Source organism: Orcinus orca, chromosome 14 (genome assembly GCF_937001465.1).
Source record: "Orcinus orca chromosome 14, mOrcOrc1.1, whole genome shotgun sequence".
Taxonomy (NCBI): Eukaryota; Metazoa; Chordata; class Mammalia; order Artiodactyla; family Delphinidae; genus Orcinus; species Orcinus orca.
Genome location: NC_064572.1, coordinates 20,987,106 through 21,011,143, shown reverse-complemented (window position 1 = coordinate 21,011,143; position 24,038 = coordinate 20,987,106). Strand labels below are relative to the sequence as shown.

The 24,038-nt window shown below is 41.6% G+C and overlaps 1 long non-coding RNA gene across 1 annotated transcript; it reads right to left on the bottom strand.

Annotated features, from left to right (window-relative positions):
* Positions 1–1,329: 1,329 nt before the first annotated feature.
* LOC125961074 (uncharacterized) lies at positions 1,330–11,778 on the bottom strand. The gene is made up of 3 exons (XR_007471401.1): positions 11,618–11,778; positions 1,891–2,450; positions 1,330–1,626 (listed from the first exon to the last, which is right to left on the bottom strand). It is a non-coding gene; the product is annotated as an uncharacterized LOC125961074 (long non-coding RNA).
* Between the last annotated feature and the right edge of the window lie 12,260 nt (positions 11,779–24,038).

Here is a 24,038-nt window from a genome sequence, read left to right as displayed (position 1 = left end):
GCAAGGGTGGAGTTTTTTGTTTCAAAGCCAAAATAGCCCTGTTTTATCAAATAAGCTATCTGGGTTACATTTCCTGTCAGCAAAGCGACAGGATCTGCATTGACGCTTGGGTTCCAAATAAGACTGATTTAGTTATTCTGTCACTAAACACAAGCTAAATTTCCATTCAACAAAAACAAGAATAATTGGTTTGGTTTCAGAAAGACAAGCAATCATTTTTCATTAGCATGTGCGGGAATGAAGCATGCTGTTGGTCGCTAATGCATGTGCACAATGATGCCAGGGGATGGACACGCAAACACCACTTAGCAATCATTTTCTGGGAAATACTTTTCTTAAAGTTAGGGGCTCTGTATATAACTCTGTATATAACTCTCTTAACCCACATATCTCTGTTGGCTTAGGTCACTGGGCAAAAATAAGTTCCTATTTGTTGTGTCTTGTTCAAGGTAGGCACTCAATAAATGCTGGCTGAATTAATTTGCAGGCGTATGAGTAGAAACTGGTGTGAGGAAACACCGTTTTCTTGGAGTTCATGGGCTGTACAATTTAGCCTTGGAAATAGAGGGTGACAAGATATACTGATGCTTCATAATTGAAGGCCTGGTTGGAGTGTGCAGCCAGCCTTGTCCAGGTAATGAATTTCTGGAGAGAAGGCACTGAGATTTTTCTTGGTCCTTGAGTTTTCTGGCACTGGTCAATAAGCAGCTATTTTTGGTATGTGAGTGAGACATTTCATGAGGAATATTCACTCAAGCAGTGTGTCTACCCAATGCCAAAGCAAATGGTTGAAAAGTGAAAACTCAGTCAGTCACATGACTGATTTGATCCTGTTGCACTGATTTCACAAGTGGTTTGTAGGAGTCTGCAAATCCCAGACAGGATCTGTGATGGTGGCCAGGCATTGATTGGTGGCTCCCTAACAGGAATAAGAAATATTCCACCCAGCCCTAGCTCCAGAGGGAAGGTCAAATCTTGACAGTGCCTAAAGGGAGCTGGAACTCAAGTTAGGGCAGTACGTGGACAATGGAAACCCAGCCCACTGGACTAGTGGTCTCCAAAGAGGGATGTGGGAAGGAAATATTAGAACTCTTTATATTAAATTTTGGTCTCATTCTTTTTGCTTTCTGGTTGTATATGTGTGTGTGTGTGTCTGTGTGTACTTTCAACTACACATATTTGAAAGTGCAGCAAGTATAAAATTTACAAACAAGTAAATATACATTTATTAGGGACGCATCAAGTTCTTCTAATAATGGAGTGAAACAACAGAAACAGTTTAGAGGTACTGTACTTGGTCAAGCCCCGTGAGGGCAGGGGTGATTACAGTTTTATTTATCTCTGTATACTCTGTTTCCAGCACCACACACAGAAGGCATTTTTTACACCACAAGCTCCCTGAGAGCTGGCTCTCTCGTTGTTGCTTTATATCATTCCCCAAGAACCTGAGTCCTTAGAATTTAGTAGGTGGTCAAAAAAAAATTTTTTTAAGTGAATACCTGCAAGATAAGTCAATTGTCCCCATAGAAGATTTTATCAAGTTTTTCTTAAACAGTTGAGGATCTCTACCCTGTGAGACCTTTGGAGGCATTTTGCATATTTTGAATGATCTATTTGTCCAAACACCTGAAACAGAGAGTAAAAAAATGCTGTTGTTTTGTTTTTAAATATGATCTGCATGTTGTCAGCCTTCCCTTTCTCTTTAGACTATAAACCAGATTTATTTTTAGGCAATCCTGATTGATCGATGCCCAGATTTAAATTATGGCACTAATTTACTTTTGACATTAAGATTCTTCACTTTGAAGAAGGAGCACCATAAAATTCCTTTGAATAAAGAATATATCTATACAATAAAGTCTGACTAATAAAAAGTAAATAAGTACTCACATTTTCAGGAATATTCTTCTGTATCGTGTGAAGCAGACCTTCAGAGTTCTCTAGTGTAATAGTATACCTTGATTGGAGAGAGAAGCAGAAAGACTCACAGAGATCACTTAAAATCTCATGGTAAGGTTTAGAGACTTGTGCATGCGTGTGTTGGTGTGTATTTTCCCTTATCCACATTGTTAACAGGTTTTAATCTCATGACTACTGAGAACAGCAAAGTATAGAGTTAGGAAATCCCAAATTCTAATCTTAGCTGTGCTGTTTATTAGCTATAATTTGCCTAAAGTAATATTATGGAGTCTTAAGTTACAGTAATTATTTCCAATAATACCTCCTTAATAGGCATATGGATTAAGACTCTTCTAGTTTGTAAAAAAAAGGAGTTGATTTGCTCATGTGAGTGACAAGTCCAGATCAGTGGCTTCAAGCCCAGGTGTGTCTGCAGCTTCTCCAACGTCACGATGCATGTCTCCCCTCTCTTAGCTCTGCCTTCCTCTTCGTTGGCATCATTGGGAGGCTCAGGTGGGCAAATGGTTGTAGTGGTTCTGGCAGTACATTTCCTGGGGAAGAGAATGTACATCTATCTTAGCAGCCCAGCTACGTTTTTCTTTGCCTCTCATTGGCTCATTTGGTCATGTGCTCATCTCTGAAGCAACTGCTGTGTCTTGGGCAATGTGAGATGGCTTCAGTCTTGGTGAGATGCCCATTCACTGCTATGTGCTATTAGCAGCCCTTACTCCACCCAAATCACTTGGTCTTGGTGTAAGGGGTGGGTGGCTCTACAAAGAATAACTGGAGTAAGGTTATGAGATGAAAGAAGAATGAATGCTAGTAGGAGGCAAAATACCGACTGTCTACCATGGCCAGTTTGTGGGAAGGTCAAATGAGGTCACATATGTAAAATGCATAGCATGTAGACAATCAGTAAATGATCACAAGTGGATGATCAGATGAAGTCAATCTCAAGAAATGAGACTCTGAAGCAATGCAGGACAGGTTTGAGATCAAGCACACAAGGAACCTTACTTACCTGGAATAAATTAGTTGAGTGCACTAAACAGTGGGGAGAGGTGGGAGGGCCTGACCTGGAGGGGGAGAAGACAGAGGGCAAGAAGGAAGGAGTTAAGGCAGCAAGACTAAGGGACTGCTCAGATGTATGGAATTAGGGATAGGGAAACAAGTCAAGTGTATGACAAATATTGGGGTGCATGTGAACCTGTTCCTTTAGGAGCAAAGTTAAGAGGAAAAGAAAACAAGTGAAACTGGCTAGTGCCATCAAAAAGGGAATGGCTGACTATACAATGTTGCTTCCATATGGCAGGCTAAACTTACTCTGAAGAAGCAAACATAATATTTTGATAAATATATAATGGTTGGGAACACGCTCCTGATATAGGAAGTGAAAAAAGCAGGCTATAAGACAGAAGAGCATTATTGATCCCCATGTATGTAGAGTTAGTTATGGAAACATTTGTATTATATAGTTCCAGATGACTTATCGCACAGTGTTAACCATGTTTATCTTTGAACTGAGGGAGCGTTTTCCATTTTTAAAAACAACAAATTTGTAATACTTTTCAAAATTAGAGGGAAATAAATGGTACATTATAAAAGAAAACCAAAACATCTGTTTCTGATAGACGTTGACCTTCCAGGGAAGACGTTCCCAGTGAAGATGAGCAACTGGGCTGGGGGCTTGGATCAGAGTGTCGGGAAGGAGCGTCCACTTCTGGTCTACGACACTGGTGGGTGAGAACAGTCATTCATACCACGGCTTTTGAAGACGGGCCACTGGGAAAGACTAATGCCTGAAGTATCTAGCCCACTGAAGCCTGATGTCCGCCACTTGCTTTTGGTTAAGCAAGAAGCTCCCAAATACTCAAAGGCCCCGAAGTCAAAAGACGTGGATGTGAAGCTTCGTTCACTCTGTGGTTTACAAGCAGTGGGACTGCGGGAAAATCACTTATCTTCTCCAAACTTCAGCTTCCTCATTTCTAGAACGGGGTGAATACTACCTGCCCTGCCTAACTCATGAGGTTGCTGCAGGAGTCAGGAGATGATGTGAAAGGGCTTCCTTAAGGGTAAAATGTTGTCCACCTCTGAGCTACCTTTATCTCTGTCTTGTGACATTTTACATAGCTCAGTACCACTTTCTCTCCCCAAGATGGTCTCCTACCCATGGTGGGTACTCGTAAGCTCATTTAATGTAAATAAGTTTACAAATAAATCTATGAATGCACTCACCCACATCCCTCACTCACTCCCCACACCAATATTGACAGAGTGTATCACATATTCCTACTGAGAAGCATGGAAAACTGTGTTTTTCTTCTTTCCCCCAGTGATATCTGCTGGCCTACACCTCACATTTGGTTTAATGCACCAGAGATTATAAAATTCAAAAGGTCACGTGACGGCAAACAAAAAGAGGCACCTTTAGATGAGCTTTGTTTCTCCTCAAGTTCTCCCCATCTCAGTAAATGTCACCATCACCCACTCAGTTTCTCAGAACCTTGAGGTCTTTCTTGTCTCTTCAATCTTCCTTCACACTTTACATCCAACCCATCAGCATTGGCTCTCCATCCCGAATCTGACCACTTTTTCTCATCTCCACTAGTTCTGCCCAAGTTCAAACCATTATCGTCTCTTTCCTAGAACACTGGGTTAACCTCCTAAGAGTTTTCTCATTTTTTTTTTTTTTTTTTTGCGGTACGCGGGCCTATCACTGTTGTGGCCTCTCCCATTGCGGAGCACAGGCTCCGGACGCGCAGGCTCAGCGGCCATGGCTCACGGGCCCAGCCGCTCCGCGGCATGTGGGATCCTCCCGAACCAGGGCACGAACCCGTGTCCCCTGCATCGGCAGGCGGACTCTCAACCACTGCGCCACTAGGGAAGCCCTCAATTCTATTTTTAATCCCTGACAGTCTGCTATCACACAGCAGCCAGAGTGATGTTTAGGAAAACATTCCCCTCTCAGAACCCTCTACTGACTGTACCTCAGGATAACCAAGTATGGATGAGAAAGTTTCTCTTTATAAAAGTATTTCTGCTACTAAATAAAGAAGCAATGATAGCATTAGAAAAGTACCACTTAAAAACTCTCTTGTGAAAAAACATGTCTAGGTAACAATCATCAATGGCTGCTAAGATCAGACAAAAAAGAGACAACCTTACATCATGTGTGGATGTACATACTACCACCTATGAAGTTTTCCTGCCAAAATATTAAACCTGAATCAAATTTAGCTTCTAGAGCTCACTGCCAATTTATAAGAAATACAAGGGATAGAGGTACACGTTACATGACACAACGAGAAAGCGTTTAGCAGACAATGGGAAATGCTACAGGACAAATAACGTGGCTACTTCAGTAAATAAATAAGCAAGGGTGGAAGAAAGAGGGGGACAAACTTGCACCTGTTTGTCCAGGACTTTCCTGGTTTTAGTACTCAAAGTCTAGCATCCTGGAAACCCCCTCAGTCCTACGCAAACTGGGATGTTTGCTCACCCTCTGCACTGGTGGAGGGAGTGGGGGTGAAGGACCCTAGAGATTAAGAGTCTTATGAGACAGATATATGGACTTTATATGGATCTTACTTAAATGAAAATCGTGGAGGGAGAAACTTGATGAATATTTGATGATATTAAGGAATTATTTTTATGTTTTAGGTATGATTATGGTATTATGATCATGCTTTGTTTTTTTAAAAAAAGAGCTATCTTTTAGAGATATATGCTGAAACATTTATATATAAAATGACATGATACCTAGGATTTCTTTTTGTATAATATCGGGGCTTGGGACGTAGGTTTATATGGAATTAGGCCATCTGAGTTCACGATTGTTACAGCTGGGTAATGAGAATATGGGGATTTTTTAGGCTCTTTTCTCTAGTTTTGTAAATGTTTGAAATTTTTTATAACGAGACATCAACATGCAAACCAGCAAACCCAAAATCCCCTCCAATGGCTTCCCTCCACATTCAGAAGACAGGTCACACTCTCTCGCGTGACGGTCAGAGCTCTGAGTGGTCCGACTCCTTCATCCTCTCCCTCACACACTCCCCTCCCCCTCACACACTCCCCTCCCCCTCACACACTCCCCTCCCCCTCACACACTCCCCTCCCCCAACACTGGTCCTCCAGACTTGTTCCCTGTAGCCTTTGGTGTTGGCTCTTCTCTTTGTCTACGGCACCTCCCCAGAGTTCACCTCCTACATGCCTTTGCTCAATTCCTACCTCTTCCCTGGGCAGTCGACAGAGGAAAGGAAATTGCCTTTCCCTAATTGTATTAATCATGCCTTTTATTTTCTATATTTTAAAATGCCTTTGATATGCAGGCCAACCAACCCGAGTCAGATCCCCACCCACCTCCTTTTGTCAAGTTCCTATCCTCTCAGACACTATCCCCTGCCCTAAGTCACCCAGGGCCAGGTAGTAGAGCACCCCTATAGGCCAGAGCCCACCAAAATTATTCAAACTATGCAACCCCAAAACTGCTCAGTTGCTTATCCTGCCTCACACATTCCTTCCCGCTAAAATCACAAAGAAGTCTTTTGCCACTCTTTCCCCTTGCTGCGTCTGCCTCCTGACTGAGGCTGGAGCTTCTCTGCGTGGCCTTCCATGGTGTGGTGTGCCCCTTCCTCTTGGAAACTGTGAGTGGCAAACTACCTTTTCAATGACAACCATATCCTGATTTGTTGGCCTCACCATACTTGAATAATAACAAAATCCTGGGTACATCGCAAATACCAACCCCTGTCCTCTTTCTCCTTACTCTGCTTTACTCTTCTCTAGAGCATGTATCACTTCCCAAAAGCATTACTAGATGTTTATTTATTTATTATTTATCTCTGTAGGTACTTGAGAGTAGAAACCTAGGCTGTTCTGTTAATCCCTTGATCCCCAGAACCTAGAATGGTACCTGTTCCATAGTATTTACTCAGTAAATATTTGTGAGGCAAATAAGTAAGAGAAGAAACCCCATTTGCTGCTTAAGTAAATGGAGGTTTGGGAAGGGGGAGAATGCTTTGCAGGGAGTTTGAGGCACTTCCCCCTTAATGAATATCATGGATGTTTTTCTTTTTCCAAGTGTCAGGACAGAGAAGGTATGATCTCTGATTGACGGCACTTGACGCAGAGCAGACCTTGACCTCGGGAGATAGCAAACCTTTAAGTTTTTAAGTTCTGAATCCCAGTTTCAGTACTTACTAGCTATATAACTACTTTTCTCATATTGAAAGTGGAAATATAATTGAGAATGAGGGAGTTAAGGCCAGGAAAGTTCTTGACAGAGGGCCTCGCACATGGTAGGTGCTTAATGGTGGTAGTTTTTATTACTAGGAATGTTATCTGCTACCCTGCTTGTTCTCTTCTTTTTTTGTTTTGTTTTGTTGTTGTTTTTTTTGTTTTGTTTTGTTTTTTTGTTGTTTTGTGGTTTTTTTGTTTTGTTTTTTGTTTTTGTTTTTTGTTCTCTTCTTGGGTCATAAAAAAAAAAAAAGTAGGAAAACGACTTCAGGAAAAGGCAGGCCTAGCAATTCTCTTTATTGGTCAGAACACAATTGGAATATGGTCTCCTTAATCTATTTGTTGACGTGGATCCAGGGCAGGGCCTTCTGGATGGCAGGCAGTCTAGAAACCGTATCACGTGAGAGAGATGGTGGACATATTGGGAGGGCTCAGCCCCCCCAAAATAAGACCTCAAGGAGCTATTACAGATGACTTTTAGCAGATGATATATGATCGTGTAGAAGAGATATATTTTGGGGAGATCCTCCAAGGGGAGGCCAGGGCTCATAACTTACCTGAGCTCACACCTGGAGCTGCCCTGTTACAGAAGGGGCAGCCTCCAGCAGACTGCAGCTCTCTGAGGCAGGGTCATGTCTGTCTGAACCTCTACTGCACCCCCAGGGTCCAACATTGATCCCTGTTATAATGGCACTGAATGAGTATTTGTCTCATAAAGGAGTGAAGCAGACACTGGACAACCACTTAATGATTCCAAGGTCTTTTGCAACCCAGCCGTAACTTTCTGTGGTTCTACCCCAACCCAGCCAGCTTTAGATTATGTTCAACTCTCTAGCTCTCAGTTAATGACCTGTTTTAGCTCATCATATTTTTTTGTTAAAAGAATCCGATAAATATGGGTTTCTCTTAGATAAACATCACTAACAATGTCCTCCTATGCATTGTCTTCAAACTACAAACACAGAGATACCTCTTAAATTGTCTACTGATATTTGGGATTCATGAGGCTTTGTCTCACATAAGTAATTGTCAAGGAACAAATGGAAATACAAGCCTGTCAGAACTGCAAGGGATTTATATGGTCATTAGTTTAGCTTCATATGATACTTGAATCCCTTCTATAATATCCCTGCCAAGTGGGTGTTCAGTCTGTGTTTGAACATCTTTAGTGATGGGAAATGCACCTCCCTTGAAAAGAGGTATAGCATTGGGTTTGAGGCCATGGACTTTGAGGTAATCCAGACCCTAGGTTCAAATCCCAGTGCCATACTTACTAGCTCTGTGTCCTTTGGAAGTTATTTGGGCCTTTGTTTTCTCATTTGTGAAGCACGAAAATAATGTTGCCTATGTCACAGAGTGATTGTGAACTTTAAGTGAGATATAAAATGGTTGCGACGTTGCTTGGCACATGGCAAACACCCAATAAATGGTAGTTCTTTTGTTTTTTGAGGCAGAACTATTTATTAGATTGACTATACGAAAAATTTCCCTTCTATAGGTGAAGTTTGTCTTCCTTCTTCTGGAAGGTCAAATAGGTGTACAGTCTAACGCCATCTTTAACTGACTGATAGTGGCTTTCTGGAGACCAATGCTTAAAATACTGTAAGGCTTTCTCCAATAGGAAAGAAAGACAAGATGACTTAGTGATGCCAGCCACGGTGCAAGAATTGGGAAATGTTGGAGGGGGAGAGGTAGAGATTTTGTGAGTGAAAACATTTGGGCAGTTCATGGGACAGGTCTGTCTTTCTTCCCCCTTGGAATCCTACAGAATGTTTCTGTTCTCTCATGTCCCAACTCTTCTCATCCCATGAGCCCTGCACCCAATACTTACATTTTTCCTGTTCTGTTGCTGACCGGCTGTTCTCACATAAGTGATGCCCTTCTTACTTAGAGAGCAGAAACAAGTGCCAAGAAGCTGTCAGAAAGCCCTTGCTTTTTAGCCAGTGCATCAAAGTCAACAATGACTTACTGAAAGCACAATATGAATAAGGAGAGGCCTGGTCTCACTTTCCGATGTAACAGAGTGACAATTAAACTTTGAATAAGGGAACATAAAGCTCTAGAACAAGACTCAAGCACTGAAACACAGAAACCTGCAGGCCTTCTGGTGTGGAGGCCAACAGCTCTACTTGCTTCAATGGCCCTCAAGGGCTTCATTATGTGATATCAGAGAACAATAACTGACACACAGAAGGTTGCCTAAGTCATCAGGAAAACAATACATTATAATCATTGTACTCTGTTTGAGGAAGCAGGGAAGTCTACAATGCTCTTTACAAAGGTTATCAACAATTAATTAAAATAAGGAAATACTATTGCTGAAAAGAAGCTTCTGAAAATTTTATTATGTCAAACACCCCATTCTCTGAAGATACTGCATAATTATACGTGTTTTAACACCAACCACATTTAGATGGCATGTAGCATTTAAAAGCAGAAACTATTCAGTGCTGTAGAGATATTATAAATTAGACAGGAAATAAATATTGGGGGAAATAAAAAGTTCATTAGGAGAGATAGTAGATATTGATTTTATTTTCTTTCTACAAGCATTTACCAAGTGCTTTTCATAAGCCAAACGCTGTACTGGGTCCCAGGGGTGCTAATGGAATGAGATGTGGTCACTTGCTCAGAGAGTTCTTAGTCTAGCAGGAGAGACCAACATGTTAAAAATAACTGTAGCACAAATGAAGGAAAATAACTCTGCCCAGCAAAGGATGACAGGTATGGCAGGGAAAGCTAAAAGGAGACATAATACTTGAGTAGCGTATTGAAGGATAAGCAGGAATTTGCTATTTTCCAGATGTGCAAAGGGGAAGGCATCCCCAGAAATCACAGTTTTTTCTGTTGTTTAGCATCACCCTCAGCCATATCATCATAAAAGGAATAAAGACCCTGAAGAGTTTTGCTGGGAAAAAAATGGTATTGGGGAATGCTTATAGGAAGGAAGGAAATACTGGAAGTGAGTCTGAACCAAAAGGACAGAGAAAACCTAAAAATGTTTAAATACAAGAAAAGGCTAGAGAGGAAGCTGAATTTACATGGTGGAGTAAAGTATGTGTGTAGACCAAGTCAGGAGAACCACATTTTAGTGTGGTTCTAGCCCTGACCACTACGCTCTGATCTTGGATATGAGCTTTACAATATGCTGCAAGTCAGGGCCACCTAACTGCTTCTTCAGGCTTTTCATAAGGGGCTGAACCAGCTTGCAATTGAGTTCCTTCCACATCCCAAACGCCCCAATGCCCTATAAGACTCGAGAGCTTGGACAGAGACAGCACCTGGAACACAGCAGGTGCTCCAGTAAATTCAAAGGAATGACTTACACGGCCTTTAAGAGTTGGAGGCAACTTGTGCAGTCTTGTGAAAAGAATTGGAATGGCATTAGACAAATGTCTGATTTTGCGAGTGGCTGGTATTCTATAAACGGACTGGGGTTTGGAACTCAGAGGTGACTGGCAATGAGATGATGACACTAATGATAAGGCAAAAGGGAAATATCTGAGGATTTACTGACCTAGGAATGGCAAGAAGGAAGAGATCAAATATCGGTAGGAATGTCAACATTTGCGAACGTAAGGGGACTTAAGGAAGCGGCTTAACCTGCAGTACAGTGTTTAATTCTCTGTACTGACACTGTGGTCCTCATCCATGTCCTTGGGGGGTCGGGCTAGATTGGCCTCATATGGGACGATCAAGGGCTCTGTACACATTCAAGGAGGATGAGGAACCACATATCCACCTTGTCCTGCAGAAAATTTACAGGACTTAGAGGGGAAGCGGGAGGCAGGCTATCATGCGCCTAATGGAGAGCATTAAACTTAACGCCAGCCACTAGCCCTTCCTACGCTTCTGATTATGTTTTACATTCTTCTTAACAATTTCTGCAACACCTTGGTAAGAACCTCATTTGACTGGTCCATGGGGATCGGCGGCAGTGTGTCACGGGGAGAGTCCCAGGAAACCAGCAACGATTTACGGATTTACAGTTTCGCAACACCACGCAGCACCCCATCCTCGGAAGCTCCCGCAGTTTTGAGAGGCAACAATTTTGTCAGGAATGGGTTCCCAGAGACCTGAGCAGAAAGAAGCCGTGGTACAGAAAGGTACCTCAGTGCAAGGTAAGGGGTGCCTTGAGGAACTGCTCATCTTACTATCATCACAGAGGCTTTGAGGGCATAGAAGTTAAATAAGGGTGCAAATACCAAGGTGAAAGTGAGTAACAATTACCCTCGAGCGTGACGCTTTCCCATAAGTACCTGTAATGAGTTTATGAAGAAGGAATTTGATTCATGTCAAGCTCTTTGATAAACGATATTGTCTCAACTGGTGCTAATAACGTAGGGTTTTTTTTTGCGGGGGGTGTTATATTGAAAACCAAAAAAGAGTTAAAACTACTCATATTGTCACCACTTTCTATTGTCACCACTTTCTATTAACAATAATATGAAATTAAAAATGATGTTTCCATTCCACTTACCAAAAATAACGTCTCCACATTTTGCAGTGCATCTTTTCTGAGCTGTCCCTCTTCTCTCTCTCTCATTTCAACCAGTGCCTTACTAGTGGACATGTGTTTATTTATAAAAATTCTGTTGTAAACATTGCTGCAACAAAAATCCATGTGTATGATATGTATGCTTTCATTTCTGTAGGCCGGTTCCTAAAAAAGGAATTATGAAGTCAAAGGCTATGCACATTAAAAACTTTACTTTCCAAAAGGAGCTGGGTCAGTTAAATGCTCAATACCAGTATGTGAGAGCATCTATTTTTGCTACCTCTGGCACCACTTAAACAGTAACTCTCAAATTTTTCCATTTTTGCTGAATTGAAGGCTGAAAACCAGTACCTCGTTAGCGATTCAGTTTGTAATTCTCTGACAGCTAGAAGGTTGAACACTTTTCTGTGTTTATTGTACATCTGTATTTTCTTTTCTTCTAATTGCCTATTCAAATATTTTGCTCATATTTCTAGTATTTGTATTTTGAATTACTTTTTAGGAACTCATTCTATGTTCCATATTAACCCTTTATGAATTTTTTCTTCCAAAGACAAGTGACTTTCAAAGAAATGTTTAAGTAGCAAAACCTCTTATTCAAAGGAACTCTCATGCCAAAGCTCAATAAAAGCAATGAAGTGGGGCTGCAGAATGTGGTCTTTGAATACTATTGCTCACCAAAAATAAACGAGAGTTCTCTGGAAAACCGGTTAGTTCCAGATCTGGGGCAGAAAAGAAGCACCTAGGACATCTTGACATACTAGAGAAAATTTATCAAAGACTACAAATGTCCAGGAGCCAATCTGAGTCAGCTCCCACTGGACAAAGATGTGAAAATGTGAGAATCAAGAAGGACATTAACTGCAATGAATTAAAACGCATCAAATTGTTCGAATCCACGCGTTTATAAATATACTTTAAAAAGTTTTGATTGGGGCTTCCCTGGTGGCGCAGTGGTTGAGAGTCCGCCTGCTGGTGCAGGGGATGCGGGTTTGTGCCCTGGTCCGGGAGGATCCCGCGTGCCGTGGAGCGGCTGGGCCCGTGAGCCGTGGCCGCTGGGCCGGCGCGTCCGGAGCCTGTGCTCTGCAACGGGAGAGCCCACAACAGTGAGAGGCCCGTGTACCGCAAAAAAAAAAAAAAAGTTTTGATTGGGGGGCTTCCCTAGTGGCGCAGTGGTTGAGAATCTGCCTGTCAATGCAGGGGACACGGGTTCAAGCCCTGGTCTGGGAAGCTCCCACATGACGTGGAGCAACTAGGCCCGCTCGCCACAACTACTGAGCCTGCGCGTCTGCAGCCCGTGCTCCACAACGAGAGGCCGCAACAGTGAGAGGCCCGCGCACCGCGATGAAGAGCAGCCCCCGCTCGCCACAACTAGAGAAAGCCCTCGCACAGAAACGAAGACCCAACACAGCCAAAAATAAATAAATAAATAAATAAATAAATATTAAAGGCAAAGAAGGGGAAATTGTAGATAGAGTAAGGATCTAGTTTTTGTTAAAAAAAAAGTTTTGATTGGTGCAAAGAAACCAACTAATTTTGAAAACTGATAAAGAAATCAATCATTCATCCTGCCTCTCCTGTACCTCAGGATAACCAGAAAACTGATGAGAAGGGTTCAGCTGACAAAGTTATCAAGATTAGAATATTACCAACTGAATAAGGAATCTAACGCAATGATTCTGATGAATTCTCTTAGCGGTTCACAAATCTTTCATGAACCCCTAATGAAATAGTGATCGAGGCAATGACCATGCATGGCCGCTAACATCACAAAGAGCTCAATATCAACCAGATATTAAACACCTCCCGATAAACCTCTGAAATACTCTTGCCAAAAAAATCAAAACCAACTCTGAACAAAACTCTCACTATAATGACCACATTACAGGAAACACAGGGGACAGAGGCGGAACATGTAAAATGATACCGTGGGGAATGCAATCAGCAAAATCCAGACTGTATAGAATAAAAGCCATGGTCACTGCAGCAAATTTCAAGACCAAAAGGAGATGAAGAGGGAGAGGGAGAAAGGATATGATGCTTTAGAGCAAAAGACACTGAAGCAACATATCAACTAATTTCAATATATGGACCTTATTTTGATCCTGATTTGAATGAATACACTTAAAAATATGAGACAGTTGGGGGAATGCCAACCCTGACTGTAAATTTAATGATATTACAAAATTAATGGTAGCTTTTTAGGTAGGATCATGGTATATTGTTATTTTTTAAAAAGACTATCTGCATCTTAGAGATACCCACTGACAATATTTACCCATGAAATGATATGTTGTCTGGGATTTGCTTCAAAATTATCTGGGCGATGAGGGTGAAAGTGAGTATGAAAGAAAACTGGCCATGAATTGACAATTGTTGAAGCAAGGTGAGAGGTATATGGGGGTTCATTATACTACTGTCTCCACTTTCACATGTGCTTTAACATTTCTATAATAATAGCATGGCTGTGCTGTTAAAAGAGAGCTGGGGTGTGCAAGGCTCCCCTGTCTCAGTCCTCACCCTCGCACGCACTGAGACACCTGGAAAATCTCTGAGGCGCCACTAGGACAAAGCTCCCCGAGAGCAGGGAATTTTGTTTCTTTTCATCCCTGAAGAATCCTCAGTGTTTACAACAGTGCCTGGCACACAGTAGGTCCTCTGCATTTTGTGGCATGGAAGAACACTTCTCATGTGACGGATACTAGGCTAGTTTCATCAGACTCTCTGGGGGCACATGTTACATCCCAGAGGCCTGGCCAGAAGCCTCCGAGACGTTGTGCACCTCGGGCCCATTTGCCGTCTAGAGACTATGGTTGCAAAGGAATAAGCTCGTGGCTTAGCTACAAAACTAGAATGCCAGAGAGCTGTTTCACGTCGCGAGCTCAGGGCCTCAACAGCCCCGTGGCCCACGTGGCAAGGCTAGCCTAGCCCACCAGGTCCACAGGGGTCTCCACATCGGCAGCCACCTGGGGGGTACGTTAAAAATACAGGTACCTGAGCCTCACCTTCAGAAATTCAGATTCCTCTGTGCAGGCATAGGACGCAGGCAGGCGATTACAAAACAAGACTCCGCAGGTGATTCTCAGGACTATAAGTACCGTCATCCACATAATCTCCTCCGCCCCGTCTCGGCCGCGGACCTCGGAGCCATGGTCCAATAACAACACTCCTACAGGGTCTCCCTCTTGGCAGGAGGCTGAGTGGCCTCGTCCCCTGGACACTGAGAAGTGTACTGTGCACACACGGATGGCGTCGCAGGCCCCTCACCATCCTCCTCCTGGCTTCTCAGCTCAGCTCAGTATTTGTTTTCTGAAGTTGAAACATTTTGCTTTTATGGGGCCGTCACTCCATATTCTCAGTAGGCAGCCCTCCGGCCCTAGAGCCGAATTGTCCCGCTTCTTTGTTTTTAACTAGCATTTTAAACTAGTTTCTGGAAGTGGGGCTCCCCGCGGCTGCAGTTCCTCTCTGGCCTAGTGCTTCCAACTGATACTCTCCCTGCAAGTTGCCGCGGAGATAAAGAGTCCTCCCTGGCTGCGAAGTCTGGCTGATGCTTTCCCGGCCTCAACCGACTTTTGCTTTCCTATTCTATAACCTTATTGATTAATCAAAACTATTGCTCACAGCTGCTCTTAATGGATGATGGCTCTGAAGTTTTTCTGAATACAATTATTTATTGCTTTATTGATGTGCTACTTATTACTCTGTTAAGTACCATAGGGTGTTTAATTATGTGAAAGGGAAGTGCAAAGGCAGCTGCTGAAAGCTGGAGTTAAAGAGGCCCGATACCTGAGTTCCTGACAATGTGTCATAAAACAGCTTTAAAACACATGCACACACAAAGGACAAACTCCATTCCAAAGTTTAATGAGCTTGGAAGCAGAATGGGCTTGGGGAACTGCCCTGCCACTTTGTGGTCTGATATTAGCCACAGCACAAAGCAATGAAATCTCGACGCTTAAAATGAAAAGACGACTTTTTTTGGTGGGGGGGGGGCTTTCATGCCTTTTCTATTTACTGCTGGTGATTGAAGTGGAACCTGTGCTAAAGGACACAGCGAGAAGGGTAGCTGAGAGAACTGAAAGATGGCTTCTGTTAAAATGGGGTAGGGGCCCTACATGCCCACAGGTTCCATGAAATGGAACCTTTTTGGTCTGTAGTCAACTCCTGCCATTCCCCTGGCAGCCCTATCGCCCCAGGAGAAGTTTTTGAAAGAAATGCAAGGAGTGGACTGTTGGAACACTTACGGCATTTTGCATCTTGTCCTGTCCCTGACAACAGGGTGAATTCCCTGGCACGGTGTCAATGAGTTTAATGCCTCAGAGACCTTGGTGAAGCGGGATTTGTGCCATGTTTGAGTAAACTGCTTACTGCTAAGTCTGAGCCCTGACCTCACAAATAAGGAGAAAGTTCAATAATTTAATTCTTTAGGTTGGAGGTTTTCAAGTTATACTCTGAGTCATCCTAGGATTCCTTATTTCAAAGACGGGCAACCTCACTTACCATGTGCTAAGCTGAGGCAGCAAGACCTTTGGGCATAACATCTGGGTTGGGGACCTGGTGGACAGCCTCTCTGGATCCCAGCACCTCTTTCCTCCTCCTGCAAGCCCAGGTCTTCCCCACTTATAGATACCTCTGCCCTAGGAATGTCGCCCATTGTGTGAAGGCTCCACAGTTTTGATTTAGGGAGGGGAAAATACCTTTCTTCTTCTAGTCCCCTGGAAAATCAGGAACATACCATAAATTAATATCTCGGGAAACGACTGTGTCACAGAGACATGTATGGATGCCAAATAAATAATTTGTACGATGGGTTGCGCTGTGTCACAAAGAGCTCTCAGCCTGGAGCAAGAAAGTGTTGAAATCATACTTCTGCCACTTTTCAGCTGAATAACTGTGGAACAGCCACTTAATTTCTCTGAAACTTGCTTCCTTATTAACAAAATGGACAAAACGAAAGGTACACACAAGCTTGTGGTAGGTATTAGTTGAGACATAATAGATGTAAAAAACCCAGTCTCGTCCCTGATACATGGTGAAATGAGCAAATATTAATGTTCATTTTTTCCTGATAATACATGTAACATTTGTTTTTAGATAAGAAAAAATAGAGACCACATTTTGGCTTTTAATGTATTCCTTCTTAGAATTTTTTCCCATGTTGAATATCATAGAGATTGTATACTCCTAAAGTAAGGTTAAGTAACAGTTCAGGATTATAACCTTGTATATAAAATACAATGTTTTTTGAAAGTATTATAAACATGTATTTACTAAAAGTTTTAAAAAATATTTATGAAATTGGGATCATATATTGTATGCAATTGTATATCCTACTTTTTAAATACAATTACATCATGACAGGCTCATTTGGGGAAGATATGTCTTGTTTTGGAACTTAAACTCTGTTCTCAAGAATTCCCAGGAACTAAGTTTGCTCAAGTACATTGAGAAAAAAAGTTGTTTACAATACTTAAAAGCCCATATCTGTCCTATGTAATAGAGAATGTCTAAATGAAAATGGATACTTTTTCATCACCAGGATCCAAGACTCCAGAGATAGCACAGCACTGGGGATGAATGTATCAGTCCTAGACTCAGGCAGTCAGGATTTGAATCGTTCTTCCACTTACTAGGTTTCACTTGACCTTGGAAAAGCTCTTCAACCTCTCTGAGCTTCAGTTTTCACATCTGTAAAAGGGGAAGCTAATGGCACATAACCTAGAAGGATGCTGAGGAACAGAGGATATGACCTAGATGAGGCGTTTAGCCCAGTGCCTGGCACAGAGTAAGTGCTCAGTAAATGAACAGTATGCTAGCAATTATTATTTTATTCTTAGATTCTCTTCAGGTGAGCTCACTGAGATGCAATGAAGGGAACTAGTCACAAATAGGACTAACTACTTAAATTTATTCTTGTTGATTTGGTCGAATTCTTGTGGAAGGCTTAGCAATACCACAAGATAAGAGAGCAGTGGAGAGTGGTAGTCATGACTTGGTCTTCTCTTGTAAAGTATGTTCATGATTCAGATGCTCAGTCCAGTGACTGTCAATGCTTTGTTGTAAAATATTTCTCCTCAGGATACTAAAAGTTAAAAAATACATATTACCAATTGGATTTTATTTTGCTTTTCTCTATTACAGTTATATTTTGAATGGTATCAAAATATTATGATGTCACAGAAAGTCAGTTTTATACGGTGGTTTAAAACCCTCTCTTTGGCACCAGGAGACCCGGGCTACAGTTTTCCATAACATGGGCAAATATCAAAGTCTCAGTTTCATCAACTGTGAAGCAGGGATAATAAAAGGGCACTCATCGTTGTATCTGCTATCATCCCTGGAACGTAATTAGTGCTCAGACATGCTGACGGAGTCATCCCCAGGCTAAGTTTTAGGCACCTGTCTCCTGGTGTGGTGTGCCTGAGACTCACCTTGCCTGCTCTTTCTAGACAGGCCCACTCTGATCCCTGGCTACATGACTTCATTGGTTCAACGGTTCCAGGATAAATTCTACTCTTGGTTCATCTAGAATCTTTATAAACACGCCACCCTGAACATGAGTCTACAAGATGCACTTGGGCATGTCTCTGCTGGACACTCTCATGCCCACCCTGACTGCTCGGCCAAGCACTGATGAGTCAAACCCAATTTCCTCTACGTGTAGCTCCTGTAAGTCTCCAGACCATTTCATAATCTACAACCTAATCCAAACATAAATCAGATGTGGGGGCATTTCGAAAAATGGAGAGGCACTCCCCTGAACTAGAAGGATGATTTGTAATTTCAAAATCCGTTCCTGCTCAGAAATGAGATGACATACATAAAAAGGCTGTGTAAACAGTAAAGGGCTCAGTAAGTAAGACAGTCCTCTTATGATATCCTCTTAGGACCTCACTCTCTGGGGAATGAGCAGCAGGAAATTTTTGTCTCCACTTTCAAGATGGGGAAGTGCTGCACCAGGGAGGCTAAATGACTTGCTTGAAGGTCTATGAATAGTTGGTGGCACAAGTGGGATTTGAAGTCAGAGAACTGACTCATTATAGTAGCACTGAGTACTTACCATGTGTCCATTACTGTACCCAGCTTTCTATCACTTACTTCTCCAGTTTTATATCATTTAATACTATGAAATAGGCATTTTATAAATGGAGCAATGGAGACTCAGAGAAGTAATTTGCTCAAGCTTTTACAATTAGAAAGTGACAGAAGTGATATTTAAACTTTTGTCTGTCTGATACCAAGCCTGAGCCCATATTGTATAGCTTCCAAAGAAAAGTTTAAACTCTTCAGTGTTAAATAGTGCAAAAACCATATATGTGGAGCTTTAAAAAAAATTCACTAACTGATGTCTTACTCTGTCCTTCCTTTCTTCATTCCACAAATACTGATTAAGCCCCTATGATGTTAGCCACTATACTGGACACAACAAAGAACTGCAGTTAAACTTCTCAGACGTTATTGCTGAATATTTAGACACTCCACCAAAGGGGCCTCTTAGGGTCCTGTCCATAGTCCCTCACTCTGATGACATTAGAGCATGTCGGCCTGCTTTCCAATTCCCAGCTTCTGCATTTTTTTTTTTGCTTGAGAGCTTCCTTTGGCCACCAAAACCTGCTTTGCCTGCCTACGTAGTCAGCTGCAAGTGCCCTGGAATTAATGCCTCTCAGGAACAACCTCATCCAAAGACTGATGGCAGCTGGTGTATAAATACCCCAGCTCCATCTCTCTGGTGGGATAATTCTGAGATGGGTGTTCTACACTGGCAGAACTCCCAGAGTTTTTTCCATGGAGATTAAACTCCAGGTGCCGACTTGTAGCTGCCGTGTTAATACATCTCGCATCAGCTGCCCTCCCCATTCTGTCTTGTTTTCCTTCTCCCTATTTGGTGTTTCTTTTGCCTCCCAAATCAGCTTCTTGCATTCAAATCCTTGTCTCAGGGTCTACTTCTGAGGCAACCCAAAAGAAGACAGGGCTTCTAAGGGTTCTTGTGTTCGTTCTTTCATGACTGGATGTTTTAAAGATAGGCAGCCACATTTCAATTGTCTTAGGAGTTAACTCTTGGTCTAGTAGTGGTTTAACTCATTTTTACCACTCAGCCTCCCCATTACTTACATGGGATTATTGAGAGCTGTCACCTACGATATCCTAGACACTTAGCAGATATTAAAAAGAAAAGCAACGTACCAAACTTTCTCCTGAGAGAAAACATTCTTACCTTGCAGGAATTTACTTTGTGAACCCCCCTGGGGCAAAGGATACTTAGAGAACAAGTACTTGAATACGGTATTATTTTCCTTTCCCTGAATCTTACTGTTTCAAAGGAAGGGCTTATTGCTCTTGTTGAGAAGGGAGTACGTCCACACTCATGCTGGGTTTTAGTAAGCTTTACCTGACAAATCTGAATGGGTAAACCTGGGAGCCATCCTTATCTCCTTAGAGGGCATTTTCATTTTGTGGCCCAACAAAAATTTATTGAACCTTTATGGGGTTGAGCCTCAGGCTAAGCAAAATGGAATATACACAAACACACAAAATGGATAAAAGGCACAGTTCCATCTAAGGATCATAGGTCTGGGAACAGCAATGGAAATGCCCCACCCCCACCCTTCAGGGCTCATTTGGGTGGTAATACATTGCATCCTGGAGAACAATCAGAAAATCAAATTGCCTTGGTAAATTTGCTTGATTTAAAAAATATAATCTCAGGGGGGGAAACAGCCTGTCTACGGAGACAAATGGTTACCAATCTTAAAATAGTTTTTCCTTTATTTTTACCCAGCCAACAAACATTCTCTTTTAGAGTCTTAACCTAATTTCCCAGAGTTGCCTGGCCTATCTTTCTCCTTTAATTTTAATGTTCTACTCAAGTCTTTAAGGTCTCAGTTAGTTAATGTTTAATGCGCTCCACGACCGGTGTTTGATGTTTACACTTTATTGTAAACTAAATTTGTACAGCAAATTAAAAGTGTGCGGGTCGTTGGCAAGCCGCGTTGAGGTATGTGTTGCTCAGAAGCCATCCCCCCTTGTTCAATACTGCATGCCCCAAATAGTTTCAATTAACCATTCTCCTTTCCTGGCAATATCTGCAGTTCTCCGCATTGCTTTGGGGGAGCTATTACTTCCTAGATTTACAAATGTCACAGCCTCATACCCTTCTACTTCCAGAAAGCAAGTCACAGCAGACAGCTCCACTTCCATGTGAAGTGAGAGCGTCAGCAACAGGTAACCTATTAAACCAGGTTGACCAAAGACCCTAAAAACGTGCACATGACAGGGAGCAGGGCAAGCTGGGAGGGGAGGATTCATGGCGGGGGCGGGGAGGGGGTGGAGGGAGTTAGAATTGAAGAGTTGGTATTTTTGTTAAAACAAAAACACACGTATTCAAAGAAGTCATACAAGTGTAATAACACACAGATTAGGTGAAGACCCATTACTAAAATCACCTGAAGAAATGTTATTATTTCTCTTACCCATGGGTTTAATTTCAGTCTCTTTTTTGAACAAACTGAATGAGCAGTGTGGTATCGCACAATGGACAGGGTTGGGGAAACCAAAGCTTGGGTTCTGCATCCAGCTAGCTCAGGTCTCCTGTTGTGATGTTGTCTTTAACCTTGCTGGCATCGTCCACACCAGAACAGAGTTGGTTATGACGGCTGGAGTGTCTTCCAGTTCAGGTATTTTGGGATATGATCCCATCTTTAGTCCCATTTTGGCTCAGAAAATGCCTGGGGAGTGGGACCAGGGGCTTACACCAATCTTCTTAAAGGACACAAGTTTCACAAATAACTGTCCAATAGACAACAACTTTAATTTTCTTCAAAGAGTGCCTGGATGGTGGCTGGCTATTAGCAATTTTTTTCTCCATCTTGTTAAGCCAATATTGTCTTTCAGCTTTGCTGAGAGACGCCAGTTTTGACACAGTGTGAGAAGATGTTAAGACAGTTCTGGGATATAATCAGTAGATGAAAATGAGGAATCTCCAAAATGCAGGGTCATTGATGGACTTGGGGGCTCAGGTTTCCCAGGGGGTCAGATTTCCTCTGTCCCCTCAAGGCTACAGAGAGAGTCAGGCCAGGTCCAGAGTGATAGCTGCTTTCCTGGCGCGTCAGCAGTGACTGAACACTAATGTGTTTAACAGTGGGACTTATTTTTAATCTACTGTATTAGGAGCACAAATTTAATCAAGAACAAAATGTTACCAATGTTGGTTTTTTGTTCCTGCTTTTGCATATATCCTTAACACTGTTTTGCATTCCCTTGTGCTACAAGCTCTCCATCTGACATCTGACTTATTTCATAACATTAGTTGTTTTTTTTTTTTAAGTGCAAATATATGTGGAGAAAAAAGAGAAACAAGGAGCTGAATTTCCACTCATGCAGCCCCCCTGCTTAAAGAAATCACTGCAGTACAGATTTTAACAATTAACATTCCTGCAGTGGATGTCGTTATGGATGGAGCTAATAAATGTTTTCAAACACTCCTCGGCTCAAATACACGTTCAGCTTATTTTCTGTCATTTGATGGCATGGGTGGGTTGAGACATTCCTCTAAGCTTTTTTTTTTTTTTTTCCTCCAAGTCAGAGAAAGAGATCTTATCTCCCTACGCACCCTAACTCACCCCCTTCCTCTGCCCTCCCTGCTCAGTGCCTACTTTACTGAAACCTGACTTGCAGGTCAGCAGGCTGGTAACAGATTAATTTTACTCTGTGAGGGGCACCAAGCATTTTGGCCAGGAAACATGAGAACCCTGTTATAATATTACCGTTTTTCTAAATTAAATATTAGGAAAAATTAAACCAAATTGTGGCACAAAGTGCAATGGAAAATATTTCTCTTCCAAACACTCCTCTGTGATAAATGCCTGTGTAAGTGAAAGCACAATAAATATGCACTACATTAAAAACCTAGATTATTCAGGTTTTAAGACTTATAGCTAAAAGCGGTTTAATGTTTCATGCCTAATAATAGATTACTCCTATCACATTTCTAACCTTTATTTCTCCTAGCTTTGAAGTCCAGCCATATAAAGGTTGTTTGTAGAACCACACGAAAGTTAAAGCAAATATTACTTAGAATGATTCATACCAGCAAGAATTTGCAATGAAGGCAGAGACTTTTTTTTTTTTTTTGGTGTGTATGTGTGCCTGAATCAAAGGAAATGAAATGTTTGTAATATTTTTTGGTTGATAAATTTATTAAAACATTTTAGAGGCTTGTAGTAGAGACACAGCTGACATAAACAGACTGACTGGAAACAGATTATATTCTGCTCTGTGGGGGAGGCGGAATTTAAAGGGGGAAAAATTCCCTGGATTTCAAAAATTGCCACCAGGTCACGGCAATACTTAATTAACTGAAGACATTAAGGGAAGGCTATAACATAGATGATAAAAAAAAAAGGGGTGGGGGAGCAGTCAAGTTCATTTAATCCTCTGTTCTTGCTTACAGATTAGCCTTTCAGAAGGAGCAATCTGATTTTTTTTTTTGAAGGATCCATTTACCTTCCAGAGCTTTTCATAGCAAAACATTTTGCATGGTTGCAAAAGAAATTAATTTGTTGCCAGTTGCTCCATACTGGCAGGAATTCTGAATAAAGAATGTAAGCAATCTATCTTTGTTTGCAAGATATAATTAATCTGGCAGTTAAAATTCTTTGGAAACATTCTGATGACTTATGTGGAAAAGTAGCACAGCATTTTCAAAGAAAACTCAGAACTGTATGCAAGGGAAGATAAAAGATATATGAAGTGTTTGTTCTAAGCGATACTATTCATTTAAAGATCATAATGTAACCCCACCCTAGCAATTATTGTGAAAAACAAGACAAATCTCTGTCTATAGCTTTCTGACACAGTCTTGATTTGAGAAACAAAATAAGCACATTACTGTTATAGCCTAATAGACTGCAAGCTGTTTTATTAGAGTCAGCTGAATCCTGTTTTGCATAAAGAAGAACTCTGTTTGCTATCAAGAACACATTTACATTAATATGACTTTGACAAAGTAAAATAAAATCGCATTAAGATGATGTAAGTAGATAAGACAATGAAATCTCTGTGAGAGAGTTTTGGCATACACTAATTACAGTCAAGTCCCTGCAGGAAAAGAACATATTTTTACACCAACTATCCATGTGTTTGAAAATGTAGAGAGCCCAAAATGCAATCCTTGGTTTAGGTATTTCCTGAATACATTGTGTTTCTGAGGTAGATTTTTTTTTTTTTTTAAAGGAGACTGCCTGATAAATAACACTTTCATTTACTATAATACAAGCAAGTTTCTTTCTGAATACCAGCCTGTAATCATCCTGATTATTTTAAGGGACTTTCCAATATAGGGCAGCTGAAAACAAGGTTTTAGATTACATGGTAATTTAGGAATGCATGAAAAGCTAAGCAGTTA